The sequence below is a fragment of the Camelus bactrianus genome, chromosome 30 (genome assembly GCF_048773025.1).
Source record: "Camelus bactrianus isolate YW-2024 breed Bactrian camel chromosome 30, ASM4877302v1, whole genome shotgun sequence".
In the NCBI taxonomy this organism is placed as follows: domain Eukaryota; kingdom Metazoa; phylum Chordata; class Mammalia; order Artiodactyla; family Camelidae; genus Camelus; species Camelus bactrianus.
Genome location: NC_133568.1, coordinates 8,812,214 through 8,829,577, shown reverse-complemented (window position 1 = coordinate 8,829,577; position 17,364 = coordinate 8,812,214). Strand labels below are relative to the sequence as shown.

The 17,364-nt window shown below is 51.1% G+C and overlaps 1 protein-coding gene across 2 annotated transcripts in view; it reads left to right on the top strand.

Annotated features, from left to right (window-relative positions):
* LOXHD1 (lipoxygenase homology PLAT domains 1) overlaps positions 1-17,364 on the top strand; it is a 152,397-nt gene that overhangs the window by 17,045 nt on the left and 117,988 nt on the right. The gene's annotated exons all lie outside the window — the stretch shown is intronic.

The following is a 17,364-nucleotide window of genomic DNA, read 5'->3' as shown; positions in this document are numbered from 1 at the left end:
CCTTAAGATAAACTCCTAAGTGGAATTTCTAAGTCAAACAGAGTACACATGGTTGAGGCTTTTGATGGGCATTGTCCAAATTGTCCTGGAAAGGGTCCATCAGTGCTCAGTCCCACCAGCTGTGTAAGAGTGGCCACTTCCCTTGCCCTTGCCGATAGCTGGAAGCACTGTTTACCTTTCCAGTTGGGTAGGAGAAGGGGCTTTTCAGTGTTTTCTCTTTGGTTACTGGTGAGGTTGAATATTTTCATATGTTTATTGGCCCTTTGGGAGTGTGTGTCTGTGTGTGTGTGAATTGCCTGCCCACGCCCCCTGCGCCTGCTTTTTGATTGGGGTAAATTTCACTGATTCTCCTACAGACCTCAAGCACTTTAATTCTTGATCCAGTCTCTTTATCAGTATCAATCCTTAGCAAATTTTAAACTTGCCGTCTTCTTCTTTTGTTCTCTTAGTTTCCCCTGTCTTGCTCTTTCCCCTCCTTTTAGCTCCTTATCCTCCCTTCTGCTCTGATCATATGAGAATCCAGGGCCCCACTGTTAGAAGAGCTTCTGAAAATCACCATTGATAAAAAAATTGATGTAACTCAGTGGTTCCCTGACTTTCCACAAGAACTGTCCAGGGCAGTGTTTTCTTAAAGTCTCTGAGCCAGGCTGCCTGACCGGGCCCCCTGCCCCTTTATGGGCTGGAGGGCATTGGGTTTTTAGTATTTCCAGGCTAGATTCTGGGAGAGGGAATGAAAAACATGATCTTCAAATATTCCAGGGACTGCACTGGTAAACAAAAGGTTAAGTGTCTTTGCTTTTTACCTGGAATTATACTAATTTGATGTTTGGAGGTTTTTGATTATCAAAATAGGGAAGATAATTATTTCCATGCAGTTTGATAGGTAAAAATATTTCAAAATGTGGGGTTTGGGCAGGGGGTGGGTATAGCTCAATGGTAGGGTACATGCTTAGCATGCACAGGGTCCTGGGTTCAATCCCCAGTATCTCCATTTAAAAAAAGCTCTTTAAAAAAAGTGGTATGTGGACCCAGTCAGGAGGAGGAGAGAGAAAAGGGGATATTTTCAGTGTATATTCCATCCCCCTCTCCTGGTTCCCATCTCCCCACCCCCAAGGGTCCTCTCCCAAAGTTCCGGTTGATAATCGGCTGGAATCTTCTTTCATCTCTGCTCCTCAGGGAGGGTAGATGTTCCAGGCTGACTGACTGACCCTTTGACTGAGGGGATCAACAGATAGTAGCAAGGTGGAGGGGACTGGACCTCCATCAGGTTTCTAGATGGTTCCTCTGCAGGGGATCTCACCTATCTTGCTTAAAGACACATGCGTGAGGGGAGCCTGACCTACTTGGTGCAGAAGGTGAGCTGCAGAGCGCTGGGGCTGCTGCCCTGGGCAGGAACATCACCCCGGCCGCGTGGCACAGACCTGACATTTGCCCTCTGGTCTTCTCTTCAAGTGTATTTTAGGGAGGGACTCAACATGTTCCCTCCACCTCGAGGTGAACGGCTGGGTCAGGGCTGCCCTCTTCCTTCACGGAGCCACTGGGGAGAAGGCAGACATGAGGATGCGCAGAGACAGCAGGTTCCAAAAGAAAGATGTCGAAGTCAATCAACTCATCATGGTGTGGACGGAGGATCCTAGAACCGAGTTCTGTTTCTTAGCTGTCAAGGGTGGGTAAGATCACTGGATCTGGCACCTGAAGGAAACCAGGCAGCAGGACCAACCGAAATGGCTTTGCCTTTTGGTTTTCTTTGCGTCTGATCACCAGGCCTCGGGGCATGTCCCTGGGGCCTTGGGACCTAGGCGGTTATGTCCCCCCAGTCCATCTGGGGTTCTCAAATCCCAGCCACTCACATTCCACCTTCAAGACTTCTACTTTCTTCAAATATCACTTTCTTTATTATTTACTTGTTCCTCACTTTTTATCACTTACATTAACTTGTAAGTTTATTTTAAAAAGGAAGTCAGTATCACTATTGTAAAAAAAACTTCACTCTTATTCTTTGCCACTGATACTGGGTATAATTAGCACATATTAAAATTAACATACAACATTAGATAACCCTCATGTAACACCACTAGCATCGCGTGTACCAGTGGTGTGCAAGTTACACCCGCAGAAACACGACCAGCCCTGATCTCAGAGGAAGGGAAGGCAGAGGCCAGGAGGCAGGCGGGGAGGGCTGGTGAGGTGTTTGGGTTCTCCTCTTCTTGAGAGTTTGCTTCACTTTGTCCTGACTGCACCTCTGGGGGTGAGGGGTGAGGGAGGGCGGGCGGGTGTTAGTTACAAAGGTAAGTAAACAGAGGCCCCAGAGGTGCCGACTCATCCAAGATCAGACAGCCAATCACAGATGGAGCTGGGACTAGAAGGCAGGGCTCCTAATTCCTGGTGGAATGTGCCTTCCGTCTACCCCTTGGGCCAGGCAAGGTCAAGGGCAGTCAGCCTGGCACCTCAGGGATCAGAGCCTGAGGGATCACGGCGAGGGGCTCACAGAGGTCAGCTGGCCCGATCGCCTACTGTCAACAGGAGTCCTTCCACAGGATCTCCACAGGCTGCTCCTCCCGCCCTGGTTTAAATCCAGCCTCCCTTGGGTGGGGGACACCTCCCAACCTTCCCGTGCAAGCTATTCCATGGCTAAGTGGCACTGGTTGTCAGAAAGACCTACCTGAAATTAAACCTGGTACAGTCTCCCTGAGACATTTGCTTGTCTGACTCAGACCTCCCGACACAACGCAGGGTGTTATCACATCAGCCCTTGGGCGGTGGGAAGACAGCCCTCTCCTCTCAGGATGGCACCCCCAGGTTCCTCAGCCCCTCCTCTTGCCCCATCTCCAGCCTGCCTTCCAAGCTAGAACCCTGTGTTCAGACCGGGGCTCATCAGAACACAGGGCCTCCCTGAATCCATTGCCCTATTTCACTTAGCGAAGTACCTTCAAGGTTCCTCCACGTTGTAGCACGCGTCAGCTTCATTTCTTTGTAAAGACCGAATAGTATTCCATTGTACGTATAGACTGCATTTTATTTCTCTCTCTGTCTGTCAATGGACATTTGGGTTGCTTCCACCTTGTGGCTATTGTGAATAATGCTGCTGTGAACATTGTATACAAATACCTTTTCGAGTTTCTGCTTTCAAGTCTCTATATATATATACCCGGAAGTGGAGAGTTAATATAGTAATTCTCTGTTTAAGTCTTTGAGGAACAGCCGTGCTCTTTCTACGGCAGCTGCACCACTTTGCATTCCTGCCAGCAGTGCACAAGCGTCCTAGCTTTCCCACATGCTCATCAATACTTATCTTCTGGGGTTTTTGTTTGGTTCTTTTTTTTTTTTAAGAGAAAGGCGAAAATTCTTCATTTTTCCATGAATGACTGCAGGTCTTTTTTGTTGTTGTTGTTCAACTATTTTAGTTTTATTTTTCAAATTTTTCAGTTCTTTTAGGGGGGAAGAGGAGGAGGTAATTAGGTTTATTTCTTTAATATTTGATGGCAGTACTGGGGATTGAACCCAGTACCTTGTGCATGCTAAGCATGTGCTCTACCCCTGAGCTATACCTTCCCCCTATTTGGTTATTCTTGATAATAACCATCCAATCGTTTTGAGGTGGTGTCTCGCTGTGGTTTCAATTTGTGTTTCCTGGTGACAAGTGATGTTGAGCATCTCTTCATGTGCTTATCGGTCATTTGTTTATCTTTTTGGAGAAACGTCCATTCAAGTCCTTTGCCCATTTGAAAAATCAGATTTTATTTTTCTTGTTGTAAAGTGGTAGGGATCTATCCAGAATCTATTTCTGGATATTAAACCCTTATCAAATGTGGTTTACGAATATTTTCTCCCATTCTGTGGGCTGCCTTTTGTGTTGTTTGTGTCTGCTGATGCACAAAAGGTTTTAATTTTTCTGAAGTTTCATTTATCTAGTGTTTCTTTTGTTGCCTATGCTTTGGGTGTCGTATTCGAGAAGTCACTGCCAAATCCAATGTCATGAAGTTTTGTCCCACGTTTTCCTCTAAGAGTGCTACTGCTTTAGCTTTTACATTTTGGTTATTGATCCATTTTGAATTAATTTTTGTATATGCTGAAAGGTAAGGGCCCAAATTCATTCTTTTGCATGCAGATATCTAGTTTTCTCGGCACCATTTGTGGAAAAGACTGTCCTTTCCCTGTTGAATGATCTTAACACGTTTGTTGAAAATCCTTTGACCATATGTATACACAAGGGTTTATTTCTGGGCTCTCTATTCTGTTCCATTGATCTAAATGTCTGTCCTTATGCCAGTGCCACACTGTTTTGATTACTGTAGTTTTATAGGAGTTTTGGAATCAGGGTGTGTGGGACCTCTAACTTTGTTCTTCTTTTTAAAGATTGTTTTGGCTATTCAGGGTCCCTTGATGTTCTGCTTCTTTTAATGCATCCTAAATTCTCATTAACTGTTTTTAACAGTGACACTATACCATATTGACTTTGTAGTCAAAAGGCTCTTATTCCCCTGGAAGAAAAGATGAAAATGCTGTCTCTACCCCGAATCCTCAGTCCTTGCCCAGGTCTTCAAAGCTGCTGGAGGAACCTCACGGATTCTTCTGACTCATCCCCACGTGAGTCAGCAGGTGTGGGTGTCCCCGTCTTGGCTGGCTCCTCACCACATCTCAATGAAGTGGTCCAGGCAGACATCACACCTCCTAATTAAGCATCTCAGACATCATGCAGCCTGAACAGGGAGTTAACAGCCATGTCTATGCTCATTTCCTTCTTAGAATGGGTGTCAGGGGTCCTGGCATCTTCTGGGGCCTGGGGAAAGTTGACAGCTGCTTTTTCAGCATATCTGCATTGATTATTCCTGGAAACAGTCTCGGCTATTGAGTTTGTTCCAAAATTTTCCTTCCTGCCATCTGCTTCTTTGCACCCTGCCCACATTGCCGTGGATGCCTGACTCCTTTCCTAGAGGATTTCTTTCATCCTGTCTGGAATCGCTCACCCTCTTGACACTCAGAACCCAGAGGGGCAGAGTAGCCGCATGAATATTTACACACGGATGAAAGCCCTTGGCCAGAATCTAAGCGCATCTTCCCAGGCCTCGGACTGACGTATCATCATCAACAGCTGCCATCAGTGATGTCCCCCTGAGCTGCCCTCAGATCCCAGGTCTGGGATAAAGACACAGTCTTTGCCCTCAAGGTGCTCACAGTCCAATGGATGACACAGATTACCACAGTACAAGGTACCCACCGAGAAGGTGGAGGGCACTTCAGATCTCCAGTTCCAAGTCCCAGAGTCCTAGGTTCAAATCTCAGCAATGCCACCTATTAGTTATGTGACCTTCGGACAATATCCTTCTGTAGCCTGTGTCTTCATGCGCATATACTTTACAATTAGTGTCTTACTTAAAATTCATAGCACCCCTAGGAGGTAAGGTCTATTTTTACCCCCACTTTGCACCTGCAGCGAAGACGCTCAAGGTGAGCGTCCATGACCCTGAATAGCCTCCTCTGTTTCCTGGTCTCAGGCTGGCAGCTCCCACTTCTCAGCCTGTTTGCTCAGCCTGCGTTGGCTCTAGCGTCTGGCAGGCGGTGCTCAGAATGCTGTTCTCCCCAGCACTAATAAACCACGAGGCGGTTTCAAGGGACCCATGGGAAATGGGACTGGAGCCTGAGGGACAGGATGAGACACCCTCTCCCCACCTGCTCCCAGACAGTGGAGTGGAAGCCAGACCCCCTGAGAGCAGTTTCCGGAGTTCAGACCCCATCCCCATCCAACAAGGACCCACGGGGACTGCTCTCCCCAGAGCCCCGGGCGTGCCTGCCTGCTACCTGGAGGGGGAGAGGGGGGGCAGTTCTCCTTGCTCCCAAGCGTGTGTCTCAAGTCAGTTAGAGAGAAAAACTGAATCAACCACAAAAATACATGCCAAGGTCAAAGGAAACTTCATCACCTGCTCCTCTTCTGCCTCATCTGCTCTCTTTCACCCTCTCCTTCAGTTTTCTCTATGCACCCAGACCCCATCAGGTCTAAAGCCTCAGCCTTTCCAGAAAGCATCGCCTGCTCCCTTGTCTTGGGTTTTGCTCCCCTTGCCAACTCTGGGGAAATTGAAGTCTCTGCCTTGCGCAGTAGTGCAGTGATGCTCAGTGGGGTCCTCCCACCCCAATGGCAGTCAAGGGATGTGCGAGGAATCTCATGCACAGAGACGAGGAACTTTCCCACCCGCTCCCTGAGGGTCAGACACATTCTGGCCAAATCGCAGCCAGAACGAACCACCGTGGCTGATGGGGTGTGTTGTAACCCTCAGGTGTTTTGAGATGGATAAACGGCTGAGAAACTGTCTCAGGGCCGCTATTTGCCTCTTTGGGCTCCAGCCAAGCTTGGGTCCCTCTGAGGGTGCCCCTTTCAGCTGTGCTTGTGCACTTGGTCGCTGGGGCCTTGGGGCGTGGGTGAAGATCATGGGTGTGCGGTGGGCATCGTGTGCAGATATACCCACTCACGAAGACCAGCAGCAGAGATGGGTGGAGAGAGTGCTACTGGGGGCCAGAGGGCTGGCTTCCAGGCTTGTTCCTTGGTAACTGTGCACCTGAGGCAAGTTACCTGTCCTCCCTCAGCTGTCTCCTCATCTTCCCAGAAAACCCGGATGTTCTCTGAGGTCCCGTGCAGGGATGGACTTCTCTGGCACTCTGCTAGCTAAGCTAGCTAAGCATCTCTCGGCTCACTCACCTGGCTCCAGGTGTCTCCTGCCCACCGATTATACACCTCACCCCCCGCCCCTTGCTGTTGGCACATTTGGTGTGACATTCGTGGGGTCCAGCACCCAGATGAGGTTGATAAGCACGCTGTAGAGTTACACAGGCTGAGAACACAAGGATACCCACACCTCTCTGGCCCCAGGGAGGCTCAGGGCACATCCCTGAAGCTGGAGGTGGGAAGGGGGACAGTATCATAAGATCTGGCTGGGGACATCTGGGGTAGACAAGGTGAATAAGATGGAGTGGTCTCTCTGGGTAGATTTGGGGTGACCCAGCTGTTGGATCTTGAAGGAGCTTGGGCAGGGGACTGTCACCCAGAGGTGAGGCACCAGCAAAACTTGTTTAGGGCAGACCCTGCCTGGCCTTCTCTCTGCCTGTGTGATGTCATTTCCTGCCTCCTGGCCAAGTAATTGAACCCATCTCAGTGCCAACCCACAAACCCTCCTACCTTGAAAAGCACTGAGTTGATCACGTGGCTTAAATTAGCACTGAGCCCACATCACTTCGGGGGAGTGCTGCCAGCTTGGCAGTGAGACGGGCCCCGGAGCCAGGAGCTGAGTTCCAGCTGGCCCGGGGGCTGGCACACCCGGGAGCTGGCAGAGCCCAGGCCCGACAGCTCATCAGGGCTTCAGACCTGGGCCTCACCGACGGCCGAGAGGGCCCTTGTATTCAGAATGTCCAGGCACCCCCACTGCTCCCAGCTGGGACCTGTTCCTTAGGGACAAGCCTTCTTCTAGGGAGCGTTTAGTCTTCTTTGGTGGATTAATAATAACTACGGCTGCAGCCAGTTTTGCGTTATGCTCCAAAGAGACTGAGGGGCTGGTTGTTGGAGGAGAGAGAGCCCACAAGAAGGAGCCACAGCTTGGGCAGGTGGGCCGGAGTGTGCAGGCGGTGGGGAGGGCGGGTGACGTTCTCTTTGCTTCCCGGTCTGGAGCAAATGGATTGGCTTTTTTTTTTTCCTTTTTTTTTTTTTTTTTTGCTATACCAAATGGGACAGCCAGCGCTGGGGGCTGAAAGCTGCCGGGTGCCTGGGGACCGGGTAACTGGGTTATGATTTCGCTCCGGCCCACACTGAGCCACATGGTGATTATCACACAGCTCCAGATGTGCACCGGGTCTTGGCAAGACCGGGTTGGGCACAGGGCTCAGGGGGCATTTGCAGAAGGAACAGGACAAGGAAGGGATGGTGACTGACGTGTGACGGGCCTGTGCAGGGTGGGCTGACCCGCGGTGGATTATGGACCAGCTGGAGAACTGCATGGTGCACGAACAAATACAGAATGAAAGCAGCCTGGGTGATTGATGCAAAACACACCTGCCGTGAGAGCTCTGCTAAATAAACCGGCAGCCCTGACTTGCGCCCAGATTCTATTGGAGGATACAATAGAGTGATTAAATCATTGATTCAAAAGAATAGCTCTGAGGGTCAGAAAGCACATGGGGCTGTACACCCTGAGTTCGATTTCTGGCTTTGCCACCCAGTGGTGATGACCTCAGTTTCTTCCTCCATGGAGTGGGTGCACTAGGCGGCCTCTTGGGTCTTTTCAGGACTGGTAGAGAGTTTACCTTCACAACCCAACAAAGAAGGGACCAGCCGTTCTCCGCCAGGGCAACAGGAGTTGGCTTTTGGCCCCTACCTTCTGCCGCGGGTACCTCCTCCCCATTTCCTCCCACAGCTGCTTTTTATCCTGCCATGCCCCTCTCCCCACCACGAGCTCGGTCTCTGGACCCCCACTGTCTGAGCTCAAAACCTGACTCTCCATCTCTGCCAGTTAAGCACGAGCAGAGGCCTTATGCTTTGTACCTCTCTTTCCTCATCTGGAAATGGGGATACCACTAATTCCCACTTCACAAGGACTGGGGACCGAACATAAAGGACTCGGTGCAGTGCAGGTCAGAGAGTAAGTGCTCAGTAAACGACGCCAGTCTGGCGTTGCTGTTGGTACAAAGCTGATGTCTCTCCCCCTCCTTCCTCTGCATCTAGGCTTGCTCTGATTCTGAGATGCACAGACTCAAGATCCTGGCCTCTCAAAATCAGAAAGGACTTTGGAACCACAAAGTGCCAGGATCCCCTCCAGAATCCGGCAGGCCTAGACTACTGGATGTAGGCTCATGACCTTGACTGTAGCCGAAGCCTGCAGGGAGCACTGCTCTTCCCAGCCCCCGTCCTTCTCCCTGACATCCCCTAACCTGGCTCAAATGTTCCCCTGGGCCCTCTGAGCTCTGTTAGTGGTGGCTGCTGCGTGGGAGTCATGGTTCCTGAGAACCCTACGGTGGTGGTCCTGGAACCACGGACTCACAGCCACGAGGGCTCCGGGGTGGGGAGGGCTGGGCTGGCCCCGCAGAGCTCTCCTCCTCTGAACCTCACAGTGGCTTCCCACCCACCCCGTCTGCTGCCGCCTCTCACTGCAGAAAAGCGTCTCCGGAAAGAGTGGGAAGAAGAGAACTGCTTTGAATGAGGACCGGGTGAAGAGTTTCAGATCATGTCAGGACCAAAAAGGACCTCATCTACCCATCTTCCATTTTATAGAGAAGAAAACGGAAGCCCAGGGAGGTTGAGCAACACAGTGGAACTATGGACAGAACTCGAGCCCTGGGCTTGAGATGCCGCCCCTGCTCCTCCAGTGTCATTCAGTGACTCAGTGGGCATTTACTGGGAATCTTCTTTGCCCCAGATTTTGGCCTCAGGGTAAAGATGTAAGGGCTTTTCTCCGTAGGAGCTTAGAGTCTAGAGGGGAGAAAGTCAGGCCAGTAAATAATCACCGTGCAAAGGGATAGAATGCTCTAGGTGAGGGATCACCCAGGTCAATGCAAGGCACTGAGGGAGGAGGAATCAGAAGGGCTTCACAGAGGAGGTGATGCTTAAGCTGAGACTTCATGGGTGAGAAGGAGTTAACCAGGCTTTCAAACAGGATGAGGGCACTTTAGGAACTGATGGATCCTGGTGGCACAGTGTCTCAATCACAAAGCTGTGGTCTCAGCACCCCTCTCCACCCCCTGGACCACTGCCAGCCATATTCTCCTCCAACCTAGCAGCCAGAACTTTTATGGGAATGCATGACTTTGTATATTTGCCCCATTCTTGATTTTCAAATAGGTGTTTATAATAACCTTTGTTTCTATTTGTGGAAATCGTACTTTCTCAGAGCTGCATCCTGTATGCAAGAGAACGTGAACTTATGATACAGATACTACTTTGGCCGTGATCCAACTCTGGGTGTCCAATACAGCCACCAATGGTTTCCTGCTGGACCCCTCCCCTGAGCTCCAAGTGTTGGCCAGAGTGAGCCCAGCAGAAGTCAGAGAGGGGTTCCCATCTACCTGGGGCTGCCTGTTGGCCTGGTGGTCCTTGCTTCTGTTTTCTCTCTTCCTCCATCCAGTCCTCAATCCTCCCTCCAGCCTTGTAGCCACTCTGACTAGCTCAAAGGTTTCTGGTGCCAAAGCCACTTTGAAGGTGCAAGAGTGTTTCTCACGTGTGCAAATGTCCTTCAGGTGGATTTTACAGATCAAGAGGACTTCTCATCAGCTTCTTCTGGACCCCAGAGGGCTTGACTTATTCAAGTTTTGACTTATTCAAGTTTTGACTTTATGTGACTTCAATCTTTAGTTTTCAATTACAAGGGAAAAATATGGCTGTTGTAAAAAAAAATTCAAAAATATAAATAAGCAAGAAAAAGAATAAAATCTTCCATAATACTATCACCCAAAGATGATAATAGCTAATATTTATTGTGCATTTTCTCCATGTCAGGCATCATTCTTATTTATCTTCTATCTGTCTGTATGTCTGTCTGTCTAATCTTTGCAACAACCCCATTAAGGAGGTGTTATTATCCCCATTTTACAGGTGAAGGAAATGGAGGCACAAAGAAGTTAAGTAACTTCCTTATGAGTGATGGAGCCAAAAATAAACCCAGAGCCTTGAGCTTAATCGCTGTGTAGGCTAGCTTCAGAGACACCTCTGTTAACATTTTGTGACTCTCCTTCCTGTTCTTTCTGTTTATGAATGTGTTAAACACTACATATTGATGAAAATGCGATATAGTCAATTTTGTAACCAGGTTTTTACTTAATATTATATTGTAGCATTGACTAATATTCTAAACTATTATTTTAAAAAGCTGCTGCATGGTAGTCCATGAATGGGTGAAGATCATAATTCATGCCAACAATCCCCCATTTGGGATATATTTAGGTTGTTCTCAATTTTTTGTTATTATTAACAATGCTGTGATAGACATCTTGTTAGGCAATCTGTGAACACAGTTATTTCCCAGCATAAACTAATTGTTATGCACAGGGACTGAATGGTTGGTTCAAGGGGTTTGCAGAATGTTAATTCTTTTGACACATAGTACTCACCTCCGGCAGCCAGCGTCCTGGCAGCGCTGGGTTCCCAGCACTGTGGGAGGATAAACTCCAGCAGTGGAGTTGAATCTGGGTTGGAAAGAGAAGAAAGCAAGAAAGGGAGCCGCAGTTGCTGAGTTTGTGGGGTGCCGGTGAGGGGCAAGGCGGGTGGGAAGGGAAGGACCTCTGCAGAGCAGTGGAAGCCGAGGGGCCAGGGCAGACCAGAGTTTGGCGGGCGTGTGGAAATAGCTCCATGGGGCTTAGCAATGAATTGGAATGGGGGGAGGTGATCACGAGGAGGAGCGAAAGTTTATCTACTCCATACTGTTGAAACGCCTGATGACATTAGGCTGATGTTAGTTTCTTAGGAAATATACTAGCTGTATATTTATTTGGGGGCGAAGAAAGGAACAGAGTGTTTTTTCTTGATTATCACCCAGGAGCGGCTATTAATGACTGAGTGATGTTTTAATGCTGCTGTGTAATCAGGCTCAGCTGAGTTCAACCCACGGCCTGTGTTCTAGCACATGTTAAGTGACAAAGAAATGACACAGTCCCCGGGAATTCTGGAAGGGAGCACTGAGGGCTTGGGAGGTGGGGCCCTTCGGAGAGAAACTAGGGTTTGTGCTAGACCTGGCAGGGTGGGTGGAATGACAGCTAAGAGAGAGCCTTCTCGCCAGATCCCCCGAGTCCGGGTCTGGGTTTACCCTTTCCATCTGTGAAAACTCGATTAAGTGTCTCAACCTCCTGCTTCCTTTGATTGCCTGGTCAGTAAATGGTGAGAGTGGTCACCGTGAGGATTACGTGAGATGATGGGTGTGCTGGCCCATAGGAGGTGCTCAGCAAACACTGTTGGCTCTTATTTTCTTGACTAGTGGGTGTGTCTGCAGGGGAAGCAAGGTGGACGGCATTCTCGAGAGAGCAGAGACACCCCAGTCCCATCTAAAGAACAGGATGAATCTAGGTGTGAGATTTGGGTCTCTGGACCCGAGGGAAGGAAGAGGAAACCTACTGGGGGCAGCACGTCGGGGAGGGAGAACTCAGTCCGCGGGCTGGGAGGTCATTCACTGATCAGCGGTCATGACCCAGCTCCCAGCAGGGAGCCTCGCCGCCCTTGCTTGGATTCTGTGGACCACGCCCTCCCCACGCCCGTGCAGACTTGAGTCGTTTGGGGCGTTCCCGGCTCGGTGAGAACATTCGCCCTGGTCCCCCACCCCCAGGGCATCCCCACTGAATCTCTCTCCCTGCCATTTTCATCTCCTCCCGCGCAGCGCCTGTGAGTTCCCACTTCTGTGTCTTGGCGTCCTGGTCTCGGTGAGCGGAGATGCTGGGTGTCAGGGTGTGGATGTGGCAGATTTGGTTGGGGATGTGGTAAAATCAAGGCTAGTCATCCTCGCTCCAATAACCTCCCCTCCACCTCTCACCTGCCAAAATACACAAAGCCTCGTTCTAATTAAACAGGATCTGGGGATGGATGAAAGGCCAGGGAAAGAAACTCCATTCCGTCAGCTCATTCATGATTCTCCGCTCCCTGAAAAAGCCTGGACCATGCGAACTTCAGAGAAGCTCAAACCATGTTGGGTGGGAGATGGTCTCTTTCTTGGCAGGTGGAACAGGGGCTTAGTTATGAGGGTCTTTGCTTGACTTCTGCTCTTGGGCACAGCTGGGCTCAGCTGCAACCGCAGCATCATGATTTGGAGCTTCCGGCCCCCTCAGGGCTGTGCCTGCCCCTGCCGCCCAGGGCTGCTCTCTGGCGATGTGCCCCGTCAAGTCACTGCCATGTGCTGACTGTTCTAGACAGAGCGTGGGGGAGCCGTGGGGGCGGCGGGCGCACCCGGCAGAGGAGGCAGCCGGGGCCTGCCAGTGCCTGCCTTTTCTGGAAGCTCATGCAGGCAGCTTCCGGCCGGTCTGCAGGGGACAGATTTGCCGTTTGGAAGGAGCAGCCTGGTGCCTCTGCCATGGGGCATGCAGAGGGAAAAATGGGCAAGGGCAAGGCTGGGCTTGTGTATCCCCTGGGCAGGACAGGAAGGACACAGACAACGCTATGCTGTGGCCTTGAGGCAGAATCTATCTTTAGGCTGCAAATAATGCTAACTGTACAGGACCCCAGCTCAATTCTGTTTGGCTTTGGAAGGCACCGTGTAATTAGCTTAATCCCTGATCTATATCTGTTGTTGTATATTCAGATCAACGCTTCAATGCTTTGTTTGGCCTCTTTGAGCTCACACTGACCTTTAGTGGAGGGAGGCTCAAACCTGAAAGGTAGGGTTGCTGGGTTCCGATGTGTAGGCTGTGCACTGCCCAAGTGTGGCTGTGTCAGGAGATTCTTTCACACCATAGAGGCTGTAGATTGGTGCGTTTATTGCAACAGTTATCCAACAGATGGCAGTAAAGTGTCTTGAGGGAGGGAACACTTTATCTAACTTGCACAAAGCACTGTAGGGGCTAAAGGTAGCCCTGTTGGAAGGCCAGAGGGAAGTCAGTTGTAGGGAGAAATTTATAACAGTTACTATGCCAAGTGAGTAAACCACAGGCCAACCCTAGGGCTGGGGTGGGCCATCTCTGGTCCCTCTTTCTCCCGTGCTTCTTCAGGAAGGGCGATGAACTCTTCACTAGCCCCTTCACTTGACCTTCCTTTCTTTTTCCATCTCTGCTCCTTGTTCGCTCTCAAGAGGGCAATGAGCTGAAGGCACAATGCGCAAGTTTGCAGAACTGGACCTGCCATCTGTCCCCACCTTCAGGAAACCTCAGACCAGGCCCCCTTTTCCATTGGACTCAAGGGAACATCAGACTCAGCCCAGTCCCACAGCATCGTGGGGGCAGGGAACAGTGGCCCTGCCTGCCCACGCTGAGCACAGGACCCCCTCCTTCTCAGCCCCACCACCCCAATAGAGAAAGGTCAATTGTCTGCCAGTCTTCAGAGCCCTGGGCCGCTCATCCAGTGGTTAGGATGTGCTGTGACTATCCTGCAACCAGCGGCTGACTCCCCTGCAGGTATCTGTCTGGAAACACACAGGACAGTGCCTGAGAGCACAAGAAAACAGAGGGCAGGGGATGGCCAGACCCCGCCTGCCACCTGCCCCTGTGTGGACTGTGCGCTTAGAAAGGCCTTTACTTATTGAAAGGGTTGAAAAGAAATCAAAACAAGAGTAATATTTCATGACACAGGAAAGTTATGTGAAGTTCAAATGTTTATGTCCATAAATAGTTTCCCTGGATGGCAGCTGGGCACTTTGCTTACACGGTGTTTACACAGTACTGTGTACGGCTGCTTTGGTCCTGAGCATTGACAACAGACACCAAGCGGCCCCCCAGGCCTAGAATACTGATTGTCTGGTACTTACAGAAAAAATGTTGCTGACCCCTGGCCAAGAGCATGGGAACCCATGAGCTACTCTGGAAATAGCCCTGTATCTGGAGACAGGAGACCTGGCTTTGAGCCCTGCTGGCATCATTTAGCAGCTGTATGTCCTCGGCCAAGCCACCTTGCTCTCTGAGCCTCAGTTTCCTCCTCTGTCAAGGAGAACGATGGCAGTACCGGCCCTGCCTGCCTCACGAGGTGGTTGCCACGTGCAATGTTGTCACGTTGCCCGGATCAGATGTCCTCAGGGACGTGAAAGCATCCCGTGAGCTGCAAGGCCTGCGTGGAGGTTTAGTGCTATTTGCCCGAGAAGATGGCCAGCCCTGGCCTCTGCTTTCCACCTTTCTTCTCGTCTGCCTTCTCCCTTGGCCTCTGGGGCAGGGGTTTTTACTGGCCCTTGCCCGCTCCCTTGGGCTGAACCACCCCCTGTGACCGGAACAGCGAGCATGCATTTGTTGAAGCTCTGATCACAGGAAATTGGGGGGCTCTCTCTCTTGTGACCACTGGAGAGGAAGGCTGGCTGTACTGCGCTGCTCGTTGGCCACCTGGGAGGGAAGGGAACCCTGCCTTCATTCAGCCTCATTCTTCCATCAATATACACACTTCATCACGACCTAGGACAGGCCCTGGGCCCTAGACCTTGTTTGGAAAATGGCAAATCAGATACAGTGTGGTTCTGCTTGGAGAGGAAGTTTGGGGGCAAAGCAGAGAAAACAGTAATAAAATAAGCCTCATTGTCCTTGGGGTCTTTTAAAAAGTGGGTTACAAGGCATTTTTAGGCCCTCCTCCGTGTGATCAAAGGTCTTCTGAGACAGGGGACCCTGCTCTCCACCTGGCCAACTGCATGGGGACCAGGGCCTCATCTTGCTGCCGAAAGTGCCACGGAGTTTGGAAGACAGTCCAGCCTTGTTCCAGAATCGACTTCCTCTGGGATTCCGTTCACCTGGCTTACTGATCTCTGGGCAGGGGCCCCTTGTCACCTCACCTGGAAAGGCCTGGAAGCTCCGTCTGGCCTCTCGGTCCCTGACCCTTGGCTTGTGTCCCACGCTGCCTCCCTTTGGCCCTGCTGCTCTGCTTCTCTGGACTTTTCTGGGACGGGGCTTAGGTGTGTCCCTGAAGCCCCGCGTGGGCTCCTGCTTCCCAGGTGCGGTCTGCAGGCGCCTCGGGTACCTCCCCGTCTTCTGCAATGCTTCCTGGTGCTCCGGGCCCCTCTCTACAGTCTGCAAGGCTGCCTTTCCTGGTCAAATGTCACGGAATCACAGGTCCAAGGCACCCCTAGTGTTGTCAAGTTTCCGCTCCCCTGCCGTTTTCTCCACAGCATCCCTGACAGATGGCGCTGCACCGTGTGCTCGGCACAGCGTGGCTGCCTCGATGCGGCTGCGGATGGGAAACTCACTTCCCCCAAGGGCATCCCAGGCCTTTGTGGGACGGCCCTTGATACTAGAAAATGTTTCTTTTGGGGAGCCAAAACTTCCCTCTTTATAATTCACTCCGCTGATTCAAATTCTGCCTTCTGGAATGATTCAGACTGCCTGCTACTCCTTCCACAGACCCCCCCCATCCCCCTCATCCTTTCTGCTGCTTCACTCTGCCCAGTCCCCTCTGGGGTCCCGTCGCCCCCCTGACTGCCTGATGCTCAGCAGCGGCCTTCACAGCCTCTCCCGATCTACATGCTCCCCTGGTATTGCCTGCCAAGGGCATCCAGACCCCCTGCCGAGGGGTCCTACCTCTGTGTGAAGTGAGCCCCGGACTGGACCTGAGAAAGGACTTGAACCCAAATGAGTGGTTCTCACAGACCAGCCCGAGATGGGAAGAAGCAGCCCCTGGTGGGGGCCTCTGCCACTCGGAGGATGACCGAGAGCAGAGCTGCTGGCTGAGCCGTGCGACGCAGGGCCTCTGGGAGGGAACATGGAAATCTGCCTTGTCGACAGCCTCCCCAGGGAGCCTGGATGTGGCCCAAGTTTCAGCCCAGGGTTTGCCGGGCTCTGGCCTCTTGTAAAGGCCCTGGTTCTGGGTCCTGTCTTAGAGGTGTCTTTGTGGTGAAGTAAGAGGGGGTGGGAATCTGAGAATGACTGTTCTTCTGGAGCGTTCAGCTGGGGGCGAAGATGGGAGGGTCTTCCCTCCCCCTGGGGATCCCCCTGCACGGGTTTCACCAAGTGAAAATGGAGGACATTTGTCCCTCTCGGCTCAAGGTTCTCAGCAGGTCAAAGGTCAGCCTTAAGGGCCATGCGGGCAGGTGTCCTCTGTGGGTCCCCTGCAGGATTCTGCACTGTCTCATCTCTAGAGGGCAGCCCCGGACTGCTGGTCACGACTCGAGATGGGAAGGGATGAAATCAGTTTTTCTTTTTCATCTCCCCACCTCACACCTCAGTCCTTGGCTTTAAGTAACTTCCAGGGACTTTGTGCTTCAGGAAATTCAATTAGCTTTTCAACATACTCAGTGGGACTTTAATTTGGGCCCAGCACTGGGCTGGGGGATGTGGGGGAGACTATATGAGAGAAGGAAGTCCTTTTCCCAGGTCGATTTTAAGTTCTTAAGGAACTTAGGAGTCTCCCCTGCAGGAAGCAGCACACTGCACAAGGGGTAGATGGTGAAACTTGGGAATCATTGACACAGACAAGGTGGCAGAGCCAAGAAGCTCAGAGCTGAATGAGCCCCGGGGGCTGGGACCTCAGGGGAGGCTCCAGGGAGGATGTGGGAACAGAGGCTGGGACTTGGGCCTCAGTTAAAACAGCTCTAATTTTTACAGCTTCACATACTGGGCATAAGACATCTGAAAAAGAAAAATGCTAGTACACGAGAAATAGAAAGCCATTGCAAGAAGAGGAAAGGGAAGAGAAAGTTGTCTCAGCCCTTGGAATTGTTGGCACCCAAAGGAACTCTCCAGGAATCTCTGCTTTGCTCCACTTATCAAGCCCAGCCTTTTGCTCCCACG